Consider the following 20,880-nt stretch of genomic DNA (forward strand, 5'->3'; position numbering starts at 1 on the left):
CTGTGAGCATGGGATCTTCATGAGGTTGGTCTTGTTGGATCTAGCTCAGGGAGTTAATGCTTCGTCATCACTTTTAGCAGATGATTTATTTTACTGCGCAGGTTTCAGTTTCTGCCCTTTTTGTTGTCAGGTAGGGCCTTCTCATTTTATTGTTTTCACTTCATTTAAGTTTTCATTTCTTGTAGCAGTACGTTATGAGGCTGAGAACTAGTGTTTCCCTCCATTTCTATATGTTGGTTCTGCCCAATTGGTCGGGTATGAACATTTTCCCTATTTTTAAAATGGGGGTTTGGGATTTTGAGCGGTTATGCTGGTCGTTTTTGCATGTCTGTTTCCTTTTATTTTCAGATTTTGGGGGTTTTTGCACCCAAAGGCCAAATGGGTTTTAATTTCAGAATTTTTCCAAAATTTGGAGTTTTAACCTCATTTTGCGTGCCACCCTATTTTCTCAGGTTTTCTTGGCACAATGAGGTTTGTGGACTTGGATGATCCACTTGGATATCAGTCAGACCACTTTTACATCTTTTGTTGCATTGGGATGTGTGTTGCATCCATTCTCTCGATTTTGTTTTCAGTTGAGTGACTTGTTTCTTTGTGTTCTCATCCTGTCCTTTTGTTATGATCTTTGTGATGGTGGTGTGGCACACACGAGTATGTGCGCGTACATTGTCAGATGACTTGCGAGTCCAGATCTTTTGTGGTAGTTCCATAATTATGATCATTGGGGTTGGGTTAGGAATTTGCATGCCTACAGGTACTCATCATTGGATGAGCATGGGTAGGGTAGGGTAGCATATGGAGGGGGCTTCTATCTTACAGCCCAACGATCATGGCACCATGGGTTGGCAGAGGGAGCTTTATACAAGTGATAACTAAATAAAATATTGGGTGGTAATAAAAACTTAAGATAATAAAAGGTGTGAGCACCTGATTAAGTATTAGGACACAAGGTGTGAGCACCCATTTAAGTTTGAGGACACACAATCTAAGCTTGGGCTTGTCGATGCCAAGTGACTCTCCATGATGTCAGCCCCTACATAGTAGCCCTCTAAGATGTCTGATTAGGACCTATATTATACATTGTCTATGTCTTGGATTCAATCATCATACTGCTTGGCGTGAGTGTTAGCCATGGATGTTTGCTTTGTGTGTGGTTGTGGTTGGTTCATTATCTCCATTAGTACGATGGGTGTGGACCTATGGGTGCCACATCGTTGGGAGGTGTAGCTACCTACACCATTGCTAGGGACCAATGTACAAAGACAGTCTTGTATCCTAGTGCGACTGTTGTTGGATGTGTTGTCTTGGTACTTCAGTTTATGAAGTATACTTCTTGTGATTTATGCTTTCATTGGGATGTTGTTTATCATGTTTAGATGATCTTAGTTTTGATGCAATCCTTATTATGATGATTAGGATGTGATAGGTGATGTTATCTACTTGCAGGTTTATCTTATGCTTTACTACTAGCATGTTAGATTTCCCTGTGCTTTTGTTATTAACATGTTTTAGTAGTGACATCCCTATCACGACAGTACCGACAATTTGATCAATGGCTTGGGACGTGATGCGTGAGGGATGGCTAGGGCCCACGATGGTCTTATGATGCCATTGACGGTTGGGAGGAATCACGTACTTAGTTTGGTTATTTTGTTCATTGTGATATTAATTTAGTTATTGTGATGTTGCTTTAGTTCACTGCGATGTTCCTTCTATACCTTTGATTCTTACTACTTGTTAGATGGTTAGATGTAGATTTCATCTTTTAGTAGTGTGTTCAAATGTTCACGCCTCAAATTGTGGATCCAGTACTCCCCAGTGTGGAGGTTCTAAAATCAATTTTAGTCTGTTTTTTGTTCTTAAGTGTTATTCTTGCGTTCCCTGGGTGAGCTTTTATCAACATGGTGCGATACAATATTGTATCGCACACCCATTGAAACTGTATCATGCGTCCCCTGATTCTATCACATGCCTCTTGGAGAAATATCGTGAGATACTTTCTAGTATCACACCGCCTTGTAAGAAATGTCGTAAAATACCCTTAAAGTATCGCACACCTTTGGGAGAAGTATCACCGAGTCCTTGAAAATGTCACCTTCCTTTAGAAATGTCGCACGATACTTTCCTGTGTTGTATTAAAGTATCGCCTGGGTTTTGTAAAAACATGTGCATGCAGGTAGTGGGCACTTTTCTGTTTGGTTTGAACTTTTTGAAAGTTGATTCAAATACCCTCTTCAGTGTTCTTCAACCCTATGGTGTTGCATTTTGAATTCATAATGTGTTTGATTTGAATTCAATTTTGCGTTTTTCATATTCTGCCGTTTTGGTTAGTAGTGGTGTTTGGAGATTCATTGGGTGCCAGGATGATGGTCTAGTCTTCTGTTGCAATCTTTGTGATTTGTGTAGGTTGTTGACATGTGCACTTACACTTGCATAAAAAAAAAATTTAAAAATTTTTGGCTTGTATTTCATCCTTGTTTTAAGGATCTCTGGGCGAGGCATTACAATCCATGTAAGAATGAGATAGCACAAATGGAGAGTTATTCCTTTGAGTTTCAAATTTGATTGATGAAGAGGATTTGAAAAGAAGAGAGCAACAACAACAAAGCTAGATTTGATATTCTTGGAACTTAGATGTTTTTTTATCAATGTTTCCATCAATGCCAAAGGGGGAGATTGTTAGCATGAATGTTGATGGTACTCCTTTGGGGGAGTATTCTAAGCATTGGAGACCTCGTTAGCATGATTGACATGTTGCATCCATGACTATGTTTGTCATTGATATCAAGTTAGCAATGTTTTTGTAAAGACTGACATAGTAGTAGACAAAGAACAAGGTCATATAGACTTTGTATTGCAGATGAGGTTCAATGTAGTTGAGGATATGTTCTATTATGTGTTCTAATGAAGTAGACAAGTGCGCATGCAGAGACGCAAGGAAATGCAAAAGTTATTCAACAATTACAAAGGACAATGTACATGTAGAGTACTTGAGAAGTAGTTTTTGATGATTCGTTTTGTATCTCTTAATAGGGATAGAATCATGATGAGAAAAGATAGAAAGTGATAGTAGACAACCTGATGATGACATTAGAGTGTGCAAGGTAAGAGGTCACAAGTGTGAGAAGTTGTATTTATTATGAGCCGACAGTGTTTTGTAATTGTGAAAAGATGTAATGAATTGTAATATCTTAATGAGGTCCTATTATAATTAATTGGGAAAGCCTCAAGGCTGACTCAATGAATTATTTTGAGGATATGGCATAAAGGAAGGTTATTTTCCTTGTGGTGAAGTGTGAAAGAGATGTGAGTGATTTTGCAAGTGTAAATTAAGCAAGTGATATGTGAAGTTGGTAAATGTGTGTAAGTGATCAAAGGGATTAGTGTGATGTGAGCTCGAAGATTTGGTATTGAGATTTGAAGAGGTTTGGTTTGGTCATGAGGACGGAGAACAAGTTTAAGTTATTTCATTTCTATTATTCTATAAGGAATAATACAGAGATCGGTTGGATAGTGTGTTCAATGGTCCTACCCTGAAGTTGTTAGGATAGTGGGTCCATTTGTCTTCTACAACTCCTAACAGGGATTCAAATTCTCCTAATAGGGACTAATATGTACTGAATGTAATTCACTGGCTCCTAACATAGTCCATTCTCTTACAAGGAACTTTTATATTAGTACATCATTTTGTGGGTACTATCCCCACTGGGTTTTTCCCTTTGATCAAGGGTTTCCCTAGTTAACATATCTGGTGCTATTGTGTATGTGTATCTTCTTATTGTTGTTGATTATATTGTTCATATGCTTAAGGTTTATTAAGGTTGATAAAAGTTATATTGATCTGACAACTGATTCATGCCCCTATGGCTCCTAACATAGTCCATTCTCTTACAAGGAACTTTTATATTAGTACATCATTTTGTGGTTACTATCAGCACCGGGGTTTTCCCTCTGATAAAGGATTTCCCCAGTTAACATATATGGTGTTATTGTGTATGTGTATATTCTTATAGTTGTTGATTATATTGTTCATATGCTTAAGGTTTATTATTTTTGCTAAAAGTTATATTGATCTAATAACTAATTCATGCAACCCCCACCACCACGTTATCTTGGTGGACTTTACTTTCTAATGGACATTTCAAAATTCACAACAATTAACCCTCCCTATAACAAAGTCCAAGTTGTTGAGTACAAATTTTAGATGTCATGTAAGTGCTTGTGAATAGAGAAAAACATTTTAGTAAAAGAACATTCAAGTAGCTTACTAGAGAAGTCCACAGTGGTCTGTTTAGCTGGTCGTACCAATACACAAATACCAATAGCCATGGGATCAAATCCACATGAATACAACAAAAACCACTCAAACACATTTCTTGAGTATAACAACTAAACAAACCCAAATAAAATTAATCCTCAACAATTTAATACCTTTCTGTACAAGGGAAAACTTTGTGTATCATTTCTTAGAAGTTACATTACAAAATTGGTAGTTACCTCAAGCAGATATCCATAGAATTATTATGAAATGTTTATCTGGCTTCTTAAATTCAACAAATCCTCAAAGAGATTTTTAGCGAGGGTCTACAATACCTCTTTTCTATTCTTCAGGTTTTAGCTTAAGATTTTCCATTGTTGATTTCAAGCTTTATTCTACAAGAATCTTAATTATGTTTCTTCAATAATTAGACAAATACTTAATATTCTGTTTATTAGTTAAAGATAAGTTTATTGAGATGTTTCTTTTCGATAATGGAACAATGACCATTTTTTCTCTTTTGTTTTCAACTTCTAGGAGTTATTTGAAGCTGGCATTTTCATTGACTTTGTGATTTTATTGTAGAAAATTTATTAGAAAGACAAAGAGGGATAAAGAGAGGGGGAGGGAAAAAGGAGAGAGAGATCAAGCCATAAGAAAGAGGAAAGGTAGATAGATTGATAGAGAACAAAGAGATTTTATGAGGGAGATAGAAATATAAAAAGAATGGTGAGAGAGAGGAAGGGAAGAGAAAGTGAATTTCAATTTCCATGATTCCACTTTCTAAACTCCCATTCAATATTTTGAAAAAACATAATTATTCAAATTCTTTTAACATTGATTTTATCTATCTCGACTTTATAATGGAAAACATGTCTCATAGAAGACAAGACAATAAAACATAAAGTATTTGAAGACTTTCAAGTTTTTGAAATTTTTTTTGCGATTGAGGATCGGTGTTACTTTTTTCTGTATTCAAAACATGTTTATATCTTCTAATGTAATGTAGTTTGGCCTTGATAACTTGATAATGAAGGGATAAGCGTGGACTTAGAGGGGTGTAACCACTTAAAACATGATATATAAAATTAAAAATATTATAATGCCATGAAGAAATAATGTCTTTATATCTCCATGTGCTCATGTTAACATTCCAAATTCAATGTTATAGGTGCAACACCATGTGTAAAAATTTGAGGATGATAAAATGACTAAGATACCAATACCTCATGAGTATGGTTGTGTGTGTGTCAAGAAGATTCAATTGTCATGCATCTACAAGCCATCAACATAGTTTTTGCTGTATTTGCTATAACATATTACTATAATAAATTAATGACTCTACTAGCTAAAATTATACAACTAATTATAAGCTAAAAGCCATCAACATAGTTTTTGTTCTACTTGCTATAGCATATTACTATATTAAAGTTGACGACTCTACTAGCTATAATTATACAACTAATTATGGAAGAATTTTAAAATGTACAATGTTTGAAAAAAATTGATCAAATTTTTTCAAGAAGAAGACAAAATTCTCACTCATTTCTTAGAAGCTAACCCTCAATCATATGTAAAATTAATATTTTATATTGACTAATGAAAAATGCCAAACAATATCAAAACTAAATAAATGCAAAAAGATGTTGAAAAATGAAGTATTCTCATTGGACAATTGAAACAAACAATTGCTTTGTATAAATGCAATAGTTTCCTTCCCACAAGACAACTAATAGTAAAAAATATAAAATATAATATATATAAAAAAAAAAAAAAACTAGGGTTTGCAAAAAGATAAATAAACGACTTGGATTGTTAAGGGTTAGGGTTTCACCATCGTAAGGAAAAAAACGTTTCTCTGTTATTTTTCCAGTGCAGCTCCAGATGATGAAATTATCAGGTAAGCAGTGTAAATTTCTTATAAGATTCATTACTTTGCTTGCTGTTACGGTTTTCAAGTTTATGTGAGTGGTGTGGTTGAGTATGTAGGTACCGCAACTGTGTATCACAAAGTACGATGGAAATTCTTTGTTGAATTTTCTTCCTAGGATGGACGGAACTGGAAAGATCGGTAAGAAATATGCTAAAATAACTGTTTAGATTTTCAAATGTTTTGTAAAATTCTTCAAGATCCAGCTATCAGTTTAAAGAGGGCCAGAAGGGCATCACAAATATCTTTACAGTTTTAGAATTGGTAAAAAAGAGCGTGAGGTTTCTTCAATTTAAGTTTTACTCAAGCAGAGCCAGAACAGTTGTGAGTTTAATTTTAATTATATCAGATCTAAAAGTTTCTTCACTCTGTTTTAATTGCATGTTATTTTTTTTCTCCACTTTCTGTTCGACTGAGCATTGAATGTTGGTAAATACAGTTTGTAATACGTGGGGATCTGTCATATGGGCAAATTCCAACCTGAATTTGATTTTTCTTGTTCTGTTTTTGATTTATTCTAATTTGGGAGCTCCAGGATTTTTATTTACATTCTTATTTTATTCCACAGTTGTAGACAACTGTTTTTGGCATATAAGGAATGGTCAACCATCTGTCTTCCAAATTCTAGTGGACACCATTTTGAAATGTTAAACATACTACCAATATTTGTTTCTTGTACTGCAAAGATGATTCCTTACCTGCCCTGATCTGAACCATTGAATAGTTGTACATATTATTTTACACAAAAGTCTACATTGTCGATGTCGCGTTGCTCATTGTACTATATATAAGACTCCAGGCTATCAAGATATTGTTCATTACACTAGGTATTGACCTCGTTCTATATTGAATTATTGTCAACATGTGCCAAACACCTTAAGGATCATCGGAGCCAAACGTCTGTTCATTGTACTAGGTAAAACCCCCGTTTACTGTTCTACATGTCCCAAACATGTTTAGGACCAGTGGAATGAAATACAAAACAGTGGAAACCAAAAGATTGCAGCGACTTGTTGCCATCTATGCGGTCAAATGTCTAATTGGTGCTTTGTGGGGATGTCAAAACTCAAATTAGTAATATAGAAATTTTGGATAATGACTATTGCCATTTCGTTCTATTTTTAATTTTTAAATCTGGTAAGGTTATATTCCCATTCCATTCTGTTTTTAATTTCCATTTTTAAATATCTGGTGAGTACGGTTGTCATTTTTGACTTGACTTTTTGTTAAGTTATCATAAGTTTTCGTTCTTTATTTCTTTCTCTGTGTAAGGTATCTTGCTATCCCTTTGAATGACCCGGTTTACAAACTAATTTCCTCAAAATGCTTTGCTTAATTATTTGAAACTCTGTAAAAAAATTATTTTTTAAAATTTTGTTGATATGAATTATTGAAATTGCTCAAGGAGTCACCTGGTAATTGAAGGTTTTCTAATTTCTGGGGGTCATTTAAAAAAACAGAAAGTGAATCACACATGAGATCCATGTAATAACATTATAACCCTAATGGAAGATAATGTTAACAGTAGCTATTGACCACAAGGTTACCACAATCGTAAGTACAACTCCCCAGTGGATAAGAAGCAGAAAACAATCCCCGTCTGATATATTAATCCATGTAATAATCCTTATGGGAAGTTATGTTAACAGTAACTATTGACCACGAAGGCCACCGCAATTGTAACTACTACTCCCCAGTAGAGAAGCAGCAGAAAACAACCCTCTTCTGATATATTATTTCAGGAGCAGATAGGTACAAAAAATTAAAATCAACTTTAATAACTATTATTGTTCAGAAAATTAAAGAGTACATATGATTCATAGACTTGTAGAGTATACTAGAAGCCTTAACTAGCTCGCCTGGTATTGATTTTGAATAAGATGACTGACAACAGGGAGAAGAATTCTGTTTCCACATATTTTATGAAGTTCTAGTTGTAACTTTTAAGATCATGTGGATGGTGACTCACCTCTTACTCAGATGTATTTATGGTGAGCTGTAGGTAATTGCTGATTCCCTCAATGTCTGAACCACCCAAGGGTAATTGCTGGCTTCTTCATTGTTGAATCCTCGATTTTGGTGCAATGTGAAAACTCCCTAATCGAACCTGGATTCTGCTCTGCTGCTGTCAATGACACACAGAAAGTAATAGATTGCAACTCCCGTGCCTAACAGCAGGAGGCTCAAATGCTTTTGGTGGATGCTGGAAGTGTCTCTTCCCCCGTAAATCTGCTCCTATTTGTCTAGCACAACGAACTTGAAAAATCATACTCTGTTATTGCTTGCTGATCTCCAGTGCAGAGTTTACTCTGTTATTACTCCTATTTGTCTAGCACAACGAACTTGAAAAATCATACTCTGTTATTGCTTGCTGATCTCCAGTGCAGAGTTTACTCAGAATGACTGTATAGAGTGCTGTCTTACCCATTCTTTAGCCCTCTAAGGTTTCTGTCCCTAAAGGCAGCAAGTTGCCTAAAGTTGAGTGCAGCAATAATTCAGCATAAGCAGTCCTGTCCACCCACGTTGCCTTTATACCGTTCATGTTAAGATTTGAAAATACAAGCTAGCCTAGTTTAGGTGTCAAAAATCAGGTCGGTCCTTAGAAATATATTTACTATTATAATGAACTTAAAAAAGTTAATAGTTTGATTTAAATAATTTCTTGTTAGCTTGTGATATTGCTAAGAAGATTCATCTTTGTAGTCTTACACTTATGTTTCATGAGTATTGGTTCACATGAACCCATCTCTCATTAGATTGAATGGAACACTTAGCACTCATTGTATCTAGGTGATTCTTGCAAAAGTGAAGCTGAAAAGAATAAGCTGCTAGTCAATGCCTAAAGAGGGGACATGGCAATCCAAGTACGTCCAAATGGAAGGTACAACAAAAGAAACCATAGTTGGGCTTTAGCAAATGTCAGGATTATGATAAGATTTAAAGAGTTAATGACATCCCTAAGTCACATGGATTACTAACAGATAATCTCCATGATATCCATAACATTGTCATTTGAGATGATCTTGGACGATGAGAAAATTCAGCCCTTTGTTTGCTAGTAAATTACTTTCATGAAAATTAAGGTAAAAAATTTAATTTGATTAAAATGATGATATAAATATCGAGCCTTATTGAGACACTACCTGTAATGACCTTTTTTGGGATTCCCTTAGGTTTTGCCCTAGTTTCACAGAAAAAATCATTGAAATAGGAGTTGTAAGATGGCTAGAGATATAATTTTACCAATTAAAATGTCTTTTTATAAGATAATTTCTGATTGAGGTCTTGCAACACCAAAAAGAAAACAAGAGCACAAATATACATTTATAGACTAAATATAATGTTAATATGATATAATTTATCTTATACATTTATAACTTGATAAAAACTGTTTCATTTATAGCATGTGATGTGTAGCATTTTCCTTTCCTAAAGGTGGATGAAAATATTGCAAAAAGGTCCCCTAGGCCCAAACCTAGGCCCCAGGGAAGAACCCTTTGCCCCTTTGGCATCACGCTTTGTGTAGTCGACATACTTATTGGGCCTGACTGTTCCCCTTCATTATAACATCCTGCTAATATGGATCATTCCTTACAAGATAGAGCCTCTTTATTTTGTAACTCATGCCCATTCCATTGCAGACCTACCTAATGCCTTTGTATGATGTACCCCATGCTCATTCCATTGCAGGCCTTACCTAGTGTCCTAACTTCACCCTAGGCCCAAGAGCGGAATTTCTTATGTCTCTTGGTTTCATATCTTATGAGGTGGTGTACTTCGGAAGACCTTGCCCTTCTCCGATATTGCCCTTTCTCCTCTTTCCATAAGATTCATTAATCCCATTGGAAAATATACTTCATCATGCAAATCCGGACTCCATAATTTAAGAATTTTTAAAATTTATGTAGTTATGATTACAGGATGTGTATTATATGATCTTTATTATTTCACATAATGAGTCCTCTGTTTACATATATATCTTAAACAGACATATTTCATTTCATTATTGATATGTACACAATTTATCCAGATTTATATCTCTGATCTAATGCAGTAATTTACACAAGATATTATAATGTACCACCATATATATGTAATGGTGATATGAATGTCCAGATTTTATGAATATCCTATGCTCGGAAATTTATAAATTGGTCTTACTTTTATTTCTCTGATTCGCTTGTTAGCCTCCAGCAATCCTAAGCTTTAGACTTGAATATTAAAATTTTCAATAATAATGGAATATATATCAAATATGTAAATCATCATTTAACTAATATTAAAAATTAATCAATCAATTATATTTAGCTTTTTATTATTATTAAATATTACTTATAATACAAATGATCAATAATATATATATTAAATGTGTAAACATCTTACTAGTTGGCATTAATCAATTCATCTCGTAAGTATATCAAATGATACTCATTAATTAATTAAATTAAATTTAATATATTATTATAAGGATATGACTCTTTGTATTTTATATTTTGAATATGATTTACAAACTTTTTTTAACAATTACAAGATAGGTCTTCTTCTATAACTCCTGTTAAAACTCTCAATTTAGCGAGTCATTAATTATTTGTTTTTAACCTTGAAAATACGAAGCACCTCTATCAAAATCCCTTTCATGAATAGGGAAAAAAAATTACATTATGTTTTAACAATATTTAGGTTTTCTTGATTTGACAAAGATACATTTGTAATGTATTTAGCCTTGGAGATATTCCAAAAGAAATTCAATCCATGTTTGCTTGAAGTCAAAATCCCATTTTTTTGATGGAGGGTTTAGACTTGTGAGGCAGTCCAGTGAGGCACGAAGCCTGCGAGCTACCAACCAGCGAAGGCCACCACATAGACTTTTTAGGAACCTGATACGGGCCCACTTGTGCCTGAAACCTCTTTGGCTTAGAGCCAAGGATTGAGGGGCATCCACGCCGTCAAAATCACCTGGGGCACGATCCCAGCCTCATCCCTTATGATTTCGGAGCCTTGCACTCAGCAAGACTTGATCATTCAACTTCACCAATAGACCAAAGGCACATTGACTAAAAACCCATTTTTAAGGGAGGGAGCAATGAAATGTTGGACTTAATTATACTAAATTTGATAATAGTGTCCCCTCTTTGTTTAGGCAAATTTGTGTACAAGTCTATAAGAAGAGACTAACGTACATATCTTTTAAGTACAATGTTCTCATGACAGAGAATTTTGAATAACAGTGATTTTTCGGCCACCACATTCCGCGCATGGGAAAAAGTAATCCTCGAAGGAAATGCAAATGTGGGGAAGTTGGAAAGTTTTAGAGAATAATAACTATTGAAATTTCCGGTGTCAGCCTGTTTTGTGCTCATCAACAAAGGCTCCATTTGCAAGGGCCTTGGAGTCCAACTGATAACGTTGGTTACACTAGCCAACCAAACAAATTTGTTATTTAAGGAATTCTAACACGTGACTAACTGGTTGGTATCTATTTTGAAAGATAACTGTAAAGAACCTTGCATTTGCTGGATGAGTGGCCATTTCAAAATAGCGAGGTCAACACCTTCAGCAACAATGCTTTAATCATCATCCAACATCAACCATTCCAACAACGAATTGAATATAATCGTTTACATGGAATACCGACTATTGAACTGTCTGATTACAATATAGTATATTGACAATCATACAATGAAAAAAATGACTACACTATGGTGACAGCATATCAGACATTTTGTGGAACGTGATTTTTTCACATGGTTATCATTGACCATAATAAACCCTTATTGCTTTCACTTTGAAATCAATTTTACATTATATGTTGATCTTGTGCGCCAGCTCAATATTAAAATTGTTTTATCCCTGTGTAATTAATGTACTAGTATTAGCTTAACTAGTATAATTTCAACTTATCCTCCACTCAACTGCTTGTAATGCATTATTGTCTGGTCATTTTGAATCAAGGCTTTAACTTATCCCTGTGTAAACCACTTCATCAAGCAACTTTAGCTTCATGAAGATTTGGAAGCAAATTCACATTAGTCTTACTCTTTTGTGCACAAGCTTAATATTTAAAGTTGTGTTATCCCTATTTAATATTTATACTAGTCGTCTTACCTTATTTAGATATTAGCATATTTTCTACTTAACTACTACTTTGTCTGCAACTAATGCATTATCATTTGAATCAAGGCTTTATTACTTTGACTTTGTCCCTATGCAAACTATTTTAACAAGCAAATTGATTTTTATTAACCGAGGCTTGAAAGCAAATCTACCTTAAGTCTTATCTTGTGTACTACCTCTACATTTTAAACTTTTTTATCCCTAATATATATATTAGTCTTACCTTAATCAGATATTAGTATATTTTCTACTAATCCTTCACTTGTCTGAAACTAATGGAACATCATCTGGTTGCCTTAATCAAGGCCTAAACACTACACTTGAGCCTGCTCAGGCCAGCTCAGCAGGCAAATTTATTTGTAAAGTAAGACTAATACAGATGTGCTTTCAAGTCTCAGCTAATACAAATAAATTTGGTGGCTCCAGCTCAGCGGGGAAATTTATTTGTATATTAGCTGAGACTTGAAAGCACATCTGTAATAGTCTTACTTTAATCTTGTGCACTAGCTTTATATATAATATTGTTCTACCCCTGTTTAATATATTTGTTGATTTTGAAGTATGTTTTTGGTACCTAAGTGCTATTATCACATCTTCACGTAGCAAATTGTAATGCGTTGATTCTGAATTAAGATAGTCAAAGCTTCATGCATTACTGTACCTGACAAAAGGGTACCTTGTAGGAATTCCGCTTACTTTCTTAGTTCTGTAATGGCAGCCTGAAAATGGCTAAGGAAGATTTTGACGTCTTTTAACTTTTCCTTGTATGAATTTTTGTTTACTTTGTTACATAGTTCACAAGGCATGAAGTATTAAATTTGTAACTGCAGTAGGTAAGGTCTATTGTTCCACAACTACGCTTATGTCTGAGTTATCGATGCAATTAAATGTTGTTCTTGGCATTGGTATTAGTGTACTCGGTTAATTGATAGTTCAGTTGTATAATATGATTTCAATAGCTGATATAGATTTTTGTTTGTTAACAGTGAGAGTGAAGAAGCACCAGAACAAAGAAACAGAAGTAAATGTTATTCTTTTTTGCTTTTTCAATGGCGTTGGTAAAACAACTCTGGCCATTGTTGATGTTTTTAGAGGCTTTGGAAAAACAACTCTAGCAATTGTTGTTGTTTTCAAAGGCTTTGGAAAGACAACCCTGGCGATCGCTGTTGTATTTGCAAGCTTCGGAAAAACAACTTTGGCAATTGCTGTTGTTTTTTAAGGCTTGGGCAAGACAACCTTGGCGAGTGTTGTTGTATTTGCATCCTTCGAAAAAACAACTCTAGCCAGTGCTATTGTTTTTGAAGGCTCTGGTAAGACAACCCTCGCAATTGTTGTTGTATTTGCAAGCTTCGGAAAAACCACTCTAGCAATTGTTATTGTTTCAAGAGGCTCTGGAAAGACCACACTAGCCATTGTTCACAGATTTGAAAGCTTTGGAAACACATTGTTGGCGATTCATATGTCTTGGGGAAGACAAACAACACTAGCCATTTTTGGTGTCTTCATTAACTTTGGAAAAACAACACTAGCAACCGTTGATGTTTTTTATTTATGATCTTTTGTAAAACAAAGAAGTTCAGGCTTGGCAAAACAACACTAGTCATTGATATTATGGAAAGTTTTCACGAAAGAACATTGATTTTTGTGTTGAGGTTTTTATATATTTGAGAAAAACTGTTGTTTACCACTAGATTGCCAAATTGTCAAATTGTTATGATGTTTCACAAAGTTTTAATAAAAGTGTATCGATTTTTTTAAGAGGTTTGTATAAATCTAGGAAAAACCACTATGTACTACCAGATTACCAAATTAGATCTGAAAGATTACAATTTTTTTCAACTATCGTGCATATATAAGACAGTTTTTAAATCTCAAGGGACTATTTAATTGAGCATATGCATAATGAAACTAGTAAGACAGTCAAAGAGCATTGTTTCATCGAGGGAAAGGTTGCATGCATAAGTTAAGTGGTTGATCTAAAGCTAAATGAAACCAGAAAATTCTTTTGAATACCTATTTTACATTTTACTGACTAATGTAGATATCTATTGATCCAGTTGTTCACACCAAGGTCCATAGGCTCTGGAAACCAGTACATCACTTAAAAAGGAAATGAAACAACAATAATTAATCTAGTGATGTTTTCTTGAAGCTACGTATTCTGCTTTATGATATTTTTATTGGCATATTTTAATCAGTGTTTCGTGTATTTGTGCCGACTCTACAGAGTATTCTTGAGGTAGTCTTTTATTTTGACAAAGGAAACTTCGTTTGAATTGGTTATAGACAATTAGGAGTTTCATACTTGAGCGATGCGATTGAAAGTGGCAGGGGCCTCATCAGGTTTAATGAAGAGGGAGTGAAAGGTTATCCAGTTGTAATGCTAGATAAATATTTTTATTTTGACACTTACAATGTTGATTCCTTCTGTTTGGTTCATGGAATTTAAAAATTAGGATTTGTACAAACCTTGGTTTAGTCAAATCAAGGTTTTGCAAATCTTCATTCTGATTTTTGAAATTTTATTTGAACTGTTTGTTTCACTCGATGCGTGTAAAGACACGTTTTTATGCATAAGCTTGGTGTTGAAGGCAAATTTCAAAAAGTAGTCCAATCTATTGTTTTTACACCTTAAAAAATATAACCAGGTTTTGATTTTCAATTTCCATTTGCTAGTAGGAAGTTGGAAAACCTGGTCTCGAGGCAAAATTGGAAGTCCGGTCTGCTAATTTCATTTTGCCAATTTTAAAACAAATGCACAAATTTTCAAATTCGAATTTTGGAAAAGTCAATTACTATCATCTTCTAGGAACCAAACAGACCTTTATTGATGCAAATGTAAGCCCTGTACTCCAGCTCTCTCTTTTCAAGTTGAAAGCAATTTTCCTCTATTAAATATAGAGAAACAATCGATATTATATAACTTTTATTCTGCTGAAGGAGTAATGTAGCCTTTGCTCACACATTTATATATATAACTATTGCAGTCGTATCATTACAACCCATTATTAAATTGTCACAAAAGCAGGGGCATTATGCATACTCATTCATCTAATCATAATATCACTATTCTTTAACATTTACCTCGTCCTAGCAAGGCGGGGAGACCGCGGAGATCTCTTTGTGAGATCTGACGACTTAGACGAGTTCTCGCAAATGTAATAACCTGGAAATAGAGAACAAATCGGATTTAGTGAATTCTATCTTGAAACATTGGACCAGAAAATGACAAATGATAATATGTAGGAGTTGGTGAAGTAGACCGCAAAACGCATGTAATGGAAGTGTATAAATGTATTTCAGAAATGATTTGAAGTATGACCTAAGGGTCCATTTGGTTGCAGGGATAGGAATCAGAAATTAGAATTAAAAATTAGAATAGAAATGGGAATAGAGAATAGGAATGGAAAATGACAATGAGAATATGATAATTTTGTGTTTGGTTGTGCAAAACTGATATTAGAATACAGAATAAAAAATTTAATTTATTTAAATTTTTAATAGTATACACCAGCCAGTCTGGCAGAAATACTCTATGTTGCTCATGATGAATACATTAGCAGGACAATGTGGCATCTGGTTGGGGAAAATTATGGTTAGGCTGGAAGGCAGTGTTCATTCAAACGACAGATACCTGATTACGGGGTTCACAATAGGGATTTTTCATTACAGAGCAACGCTTGAGAAATGTCAGTCAACGACGATTTGAAATAGCAAAGTAAAAAGGAGGGCACGATATGCATGAATAAATTATTCATTTTCCCATTTGAACTATGCAAGGCATGTACATCTATTGGTTGGAATGAAGATCACTATTTGAGGGGGACAGTATTTAAAATACAGATGGAAAACCTATGCTGGTTTATATACGAGCTTTGTTCTGTATAGGGTTTGGCCACCATTTTCAATCATAGCCAGCGATTTTTCCATTGATTTGGGTATCAATAAAATTTAGGGGAATCCACCATTAATGGGTTGAGCATCATTTTTCGTTGGCTACGCAGGTTCAGCAGGAGTTTGAAATTAAGGCCTGTTACAAGTGGAAGAACAGCTTCCACGCTCAGCAGAGCTCCAACGCTCACCCCAGGTCAAAGCGGATTTGAAAATTTAATCAAATTTGAGAAAGCTAAAATGAATGCAGGAATAGCAATTCTAATTACAAGTATTTTTTGGAATGGACAAAAGCTCATTTTGGAGCTAAAATGGGAATACATATTCCTATTCCCTATTCCTATTATATGCACCAAACAAAGGATACAAATCATATGCTAATTTCCTATTCCTATTCCAGTTGTATTCCAGCAACCAAACGGGCCCTAATGAAATGCACGTGTCAAATCTAAAGATTAATATCCAAAGCAAGAACGTTAGGCATTGGGTCACTAAGTAGGCATATATCAGCTTTAATTACTTTTGAAGGGAAGTGCTTGGGAAAAAGGAGAATTCAACGCTCCTTGAGAATGAGTTGAAAATTATATTATAAAGGATGTGGGTTGGGGCAAAGTTTAGGGGAGAGGAATCAATTGAAAATGATATAATAAAGGATGTGTGTTGGTGCAAAGTTTAGGAGAGAGGAATCAATAGTTGAGTGGGGTTCAATATTTGATCACTCTTTTGAAATCTAAATGTTGATAAAAATTAGATCAATACTTAACACATGAAAATTTATAAATGTTCTACAAAAATTAAATAAATAAATTTATTAATAAGTGAAATAAATAACTTTTGTCTCAAAAAATATGTCATAGCTATCTAATATATGTGTTGGTGCAAAGTTTAGGGGAGAGGAATCAATAGTTGAAAATGATATTATAAAGGATGTGGGTTGGTGCAAAGCTTAGGGGAGAGGAATCAATATTTGAGCGGGGTTCAATATTTGATCATCCTCTTGAAAAATCTAAATGTTGATAAAAAATAGATCAATACTTGAACATATGAAAATTTATAAATGTTCTAGAAAAAATAAATAAATAAATTCATTAATAAGTGAAATAAACAACTTTTTGTCTCAAACAATGTCATAGCTATCTAATATATGTGTTGGAGCAAAGTTTAGGGGAGAGGAATCAATAGTTGAGTGGGGTTCAATATTCGATCATCCTCTTGAAAAGCTAAATGTTGATAAAAAATAGATCAATACTTGAACACATCAAAATTTATAAATGTTCTAGAAAAATTAAATAAATAAATTCATTAATAAGTGAAATAAACTACTTTTTGTCTCAAACAATATGTCATTGCTATCTAATATATGTGTGACACTTAAATATGCTCAGTTAAAATAATAAAATGTTTACTTAAATAAACATTGATATCTCAATGTACAAATACTATTCTTATGTGTACAACTATTGGGATAGCAAATGTATATATAGAGAGTAAATCATATCAATAATAAGTCTCATTACAATTGTAGAAGGTGAATCCTAATAAATGTCTTGTATTTTTTTATAAAATGTGTCAGATTGTTAAAAACTTTTAGTGCTCAACTACTCGACCTTTTGGATATAGGTTGTATTTTATATAATAATGTATTATTTTTGTAACAACAAATAATATCTTTTTTCTGTTAGTATTTGTTCTCTTGTGTTAAATATAAAAGTTATATATAACAAATATTTATGATTAGTAATAACCATTTGGTCTATTTCAGTTGCATATATGTTTTTGATTAAGATGAACATATTTTGAAGGGTGCCTGAAACCCTGTACAAGACTAAAAATTTTCAATAAGTTCATATACAAAGATACAACAAACAAAAGCAGGTCTGGTCACCCCTTGAACATAGGGTAACCAAGGTGACAAAAAGCCTATCACCAACCAAGATTAAAGATCCTGCAAGGGGGCATAGCCTGATATATCATGATTTTCCCTTTGATTTAGAGCCACCCTTGCACGATCGGAGGTTCATTTCTAAAGGAGGAGTAGATGGTCTTGTTTTCTTTCTTTTTACCGCAGTCCAACCATCCTCCACCTTAGTTGCCTCAGCAATCCAATCCCCAGATGAAACTGAACAATGAAGCCCAGGGGAATCCGAAACACCAACATTCTTCCTAGAAGAGCCCGTTGCCAAGTGGAGCCCAACAAAACCAGGAGGAAGGATAGGGGCAAGGCCAGGAGAGGGTAAAGGGTCCTGGCCCCCAACAGGACTAGGAGGAACATCCAGTACTAGGGCAAGAGAAGGAACAAGAACCTCCTCTAACATCGGCACCGAAAGATCAGCAGTAGAGGAAACATCCGCAGATACAACCGCTGAATCCAGAGGCGCATCACTGGACTTGGCCATCGTGTAGTGTTTAGATGAGGCCCTGACCATTAGGAAGGTGGTCGCCTAGATTTAGTCTTCACAGCAACACATCGAGCAACAATGTGACTAGTCTTATGACATTTTCTACAACGAAAATGGATACCTTCATAATCCAATATTAGGGTCCAAGAGCTCCTCGAAGAATCCAAACAAACCTTCTCAGGAAGGCCCTTAGAAATATCCATCTCTACAAAAAATCAAGCATATGTCGAATGAAGGATATCCGAAGTGTCTGAGTCGACATATAAAAAATCACCAATGGCAGCCCCAATAGCTTCATAAACTGAATCCAGCCAGAGATGCATTAGGAGATCCGATATTCAAACCTAGATAGGAACCTTGTTAAAGGATTTAGTTAGCAGATCAAAATCCATATGCCACGGTTTGGCCATAAGAGGAAATTTGTCCTCCCATGAAAAACTGTTATTGCACAAAATAGTCTTCCTATCTTTAACATAATTAAACTTTACTATGAAGAAACCTTTTTCCATTGGAAAGATGTGGACCTCACTATCTAAAATAGGCTCCCAATCCTTAGAAATCCAAGCATGAAGATTAGAAAGAGAGGGCCAGAAACCCCGAAATCTAAAGAGAGCAACAAAAGAAGAGAGCTCATCTGCCGTACCTAAAATATTATCGACTATTTCAGAGTCTAAGAGTACCCATATAGGGTTTGAAACACAATAAGAGGCAGATCTACCCCTAGAAGGCATAGAAGAAGCCGACCCAAAACCAACAACAACGGTAGGAGGCATAGCACTCCCACACCGTGAACTTGCAACCAAAGAGTAGCTACCTACAACCAACAGAGAGAGGCACGAAGCACCCAAGCAAAATGGATCACGAGCAAAGAGCATGCAACAGACTAGAAAACAACGTCAACCTTCAATCTCTAACTAGAGAAGAGCATGCAAAAATGGGCTAGAGACCATGGCAAGGGCAGCGGGAGCCAACTTGCTGCTACAGCCAGGGCATCGACAACGACAACCACGGCTAGGAAAGATGTATTCAAAAACCTAGTTGCATATATATTACATTTCATATAGTTATACAATATTCTATTAACAACAAATCATATTTTTAAATTTAATTATTAGAGATTTTTAGAGTAAGCTTTGGTTGAATGTTAAAAAAGTTGTTTTTTGAACACATTTCACAAGGTGCTCTATTCTAACAAGTTGTGTGATAAGTCACACTTTCAAACTTAAGTTGTAGGTACTTCAATGTCCATTTTACATTTGTAAAAAAAATGAAGGTCTTATGATATCCCCCCATGTAACCGCTATAGTTTGACGAAGTTAGCCCTCACGACTACTGGTTCCTCTCCCTTAATGAAATGTAATCGCATTGGAGCCCTAAGGGGTTACAATTGTAAACTTAATTACCTAATATAAAAATTGGTGTCCACATAAAATAAAATTAACCACTATATGATATTTACGTAAGCCTAACCTTCCTACTCAAATACCAAACCAATTGTAAGAGTATATTGCAATGGGGAAATCAATAGACCTTAAATATGACGATAATTGGTCATGCAATACAATTGGTAATACTATATATGTACATTCTTGAACATGACCACCATGTTATTGCAACCCATATCCCATTTGATCAATTATGAGTCATTTCTTTTATCATCACTTGCATCCACCTAAATAAATGAGTACGCCACTATTTTTCATTCAAGGGCAATCAAATCAAAAGTAAATGAGTTTAAAAAAACTTTATGGGAAAGAGTATAATTACTAAAGACGCGCAAATACGACTCAAAGCATTACAAGTATGTAAACCCTTTCTTTATGCTTGACACTCTTTTAAGTAAATTCTCTTTATTTATTTTTTCATTTTGTTCAAGATCCTAAAACCTCATATGCATACCTTTTCTACTTGTTCACAAATGAGGAAGGCAAATTGGATGATGATAAAATGCAAAGACGAGCATCCACAAGGTTGCCAAATCACAAAAGAAGTGTTGGGTTCCCTCAAGAGCCTAAAATCCTTCTTGTCGTTGTTGGAAACCAAGAGTTATACCACCAATAGTGTGCAATATTACTACTGTGAAGCCACCAAAGGTTTTAGTACAACACAAGTTGTGATCTATTACTGAAATAGAAAAGGCACTAAAAGATGTCAAGGAAAACATATCAATAAGGAATGTATCCAAGAAATGGTACAACCCAACAACCTCACTCTTGAAATGGTTGGGTGGTCTAATAACCACCTTTAAGAAAACCCCAAAAATAATAATCATTGAAGAAGATCATATA

At 34.7% G+C, this 20,880-nt stretch overlaps 1 long non-coding RNA gene across 1 annotated transcript; it reads left to right on the top strand.

The window, feature by feature from the left end:
* Positions 1-5,985: 5,985 nt before the first annotated feature.
* Positions 5,986-13,992, top strand: LOC149544343 (uncharacterized). Its single transcript, XR_016355772.1, has 3 exons — positions 5,986-6,158; positions 6,248-6,329; positions 13,289-13,992. It is a non-coding gene; the product is annotated as an uncharacterized LOC149544343 (long non-coding RNA).
* The last annotated feature ends 6,888 nt before the right edge of the window (positions 13,993-20,880 follow it).

Source organism: Cupressus sempervirens, chromosome 8 (assembly GCF_028749045.1).
Source record: "Cupressus sempervirens isolate cs-2001-9-10 chromosome 8, ASM2874904v1, whole genome shotgun sequence".
Lineage (NCBI taxonomy): Eukaryota > Viridiplantae > Streptophyta > Pinopsida > Cupressales > Cupressaceae > Cupressus > Cupressus sempervirens.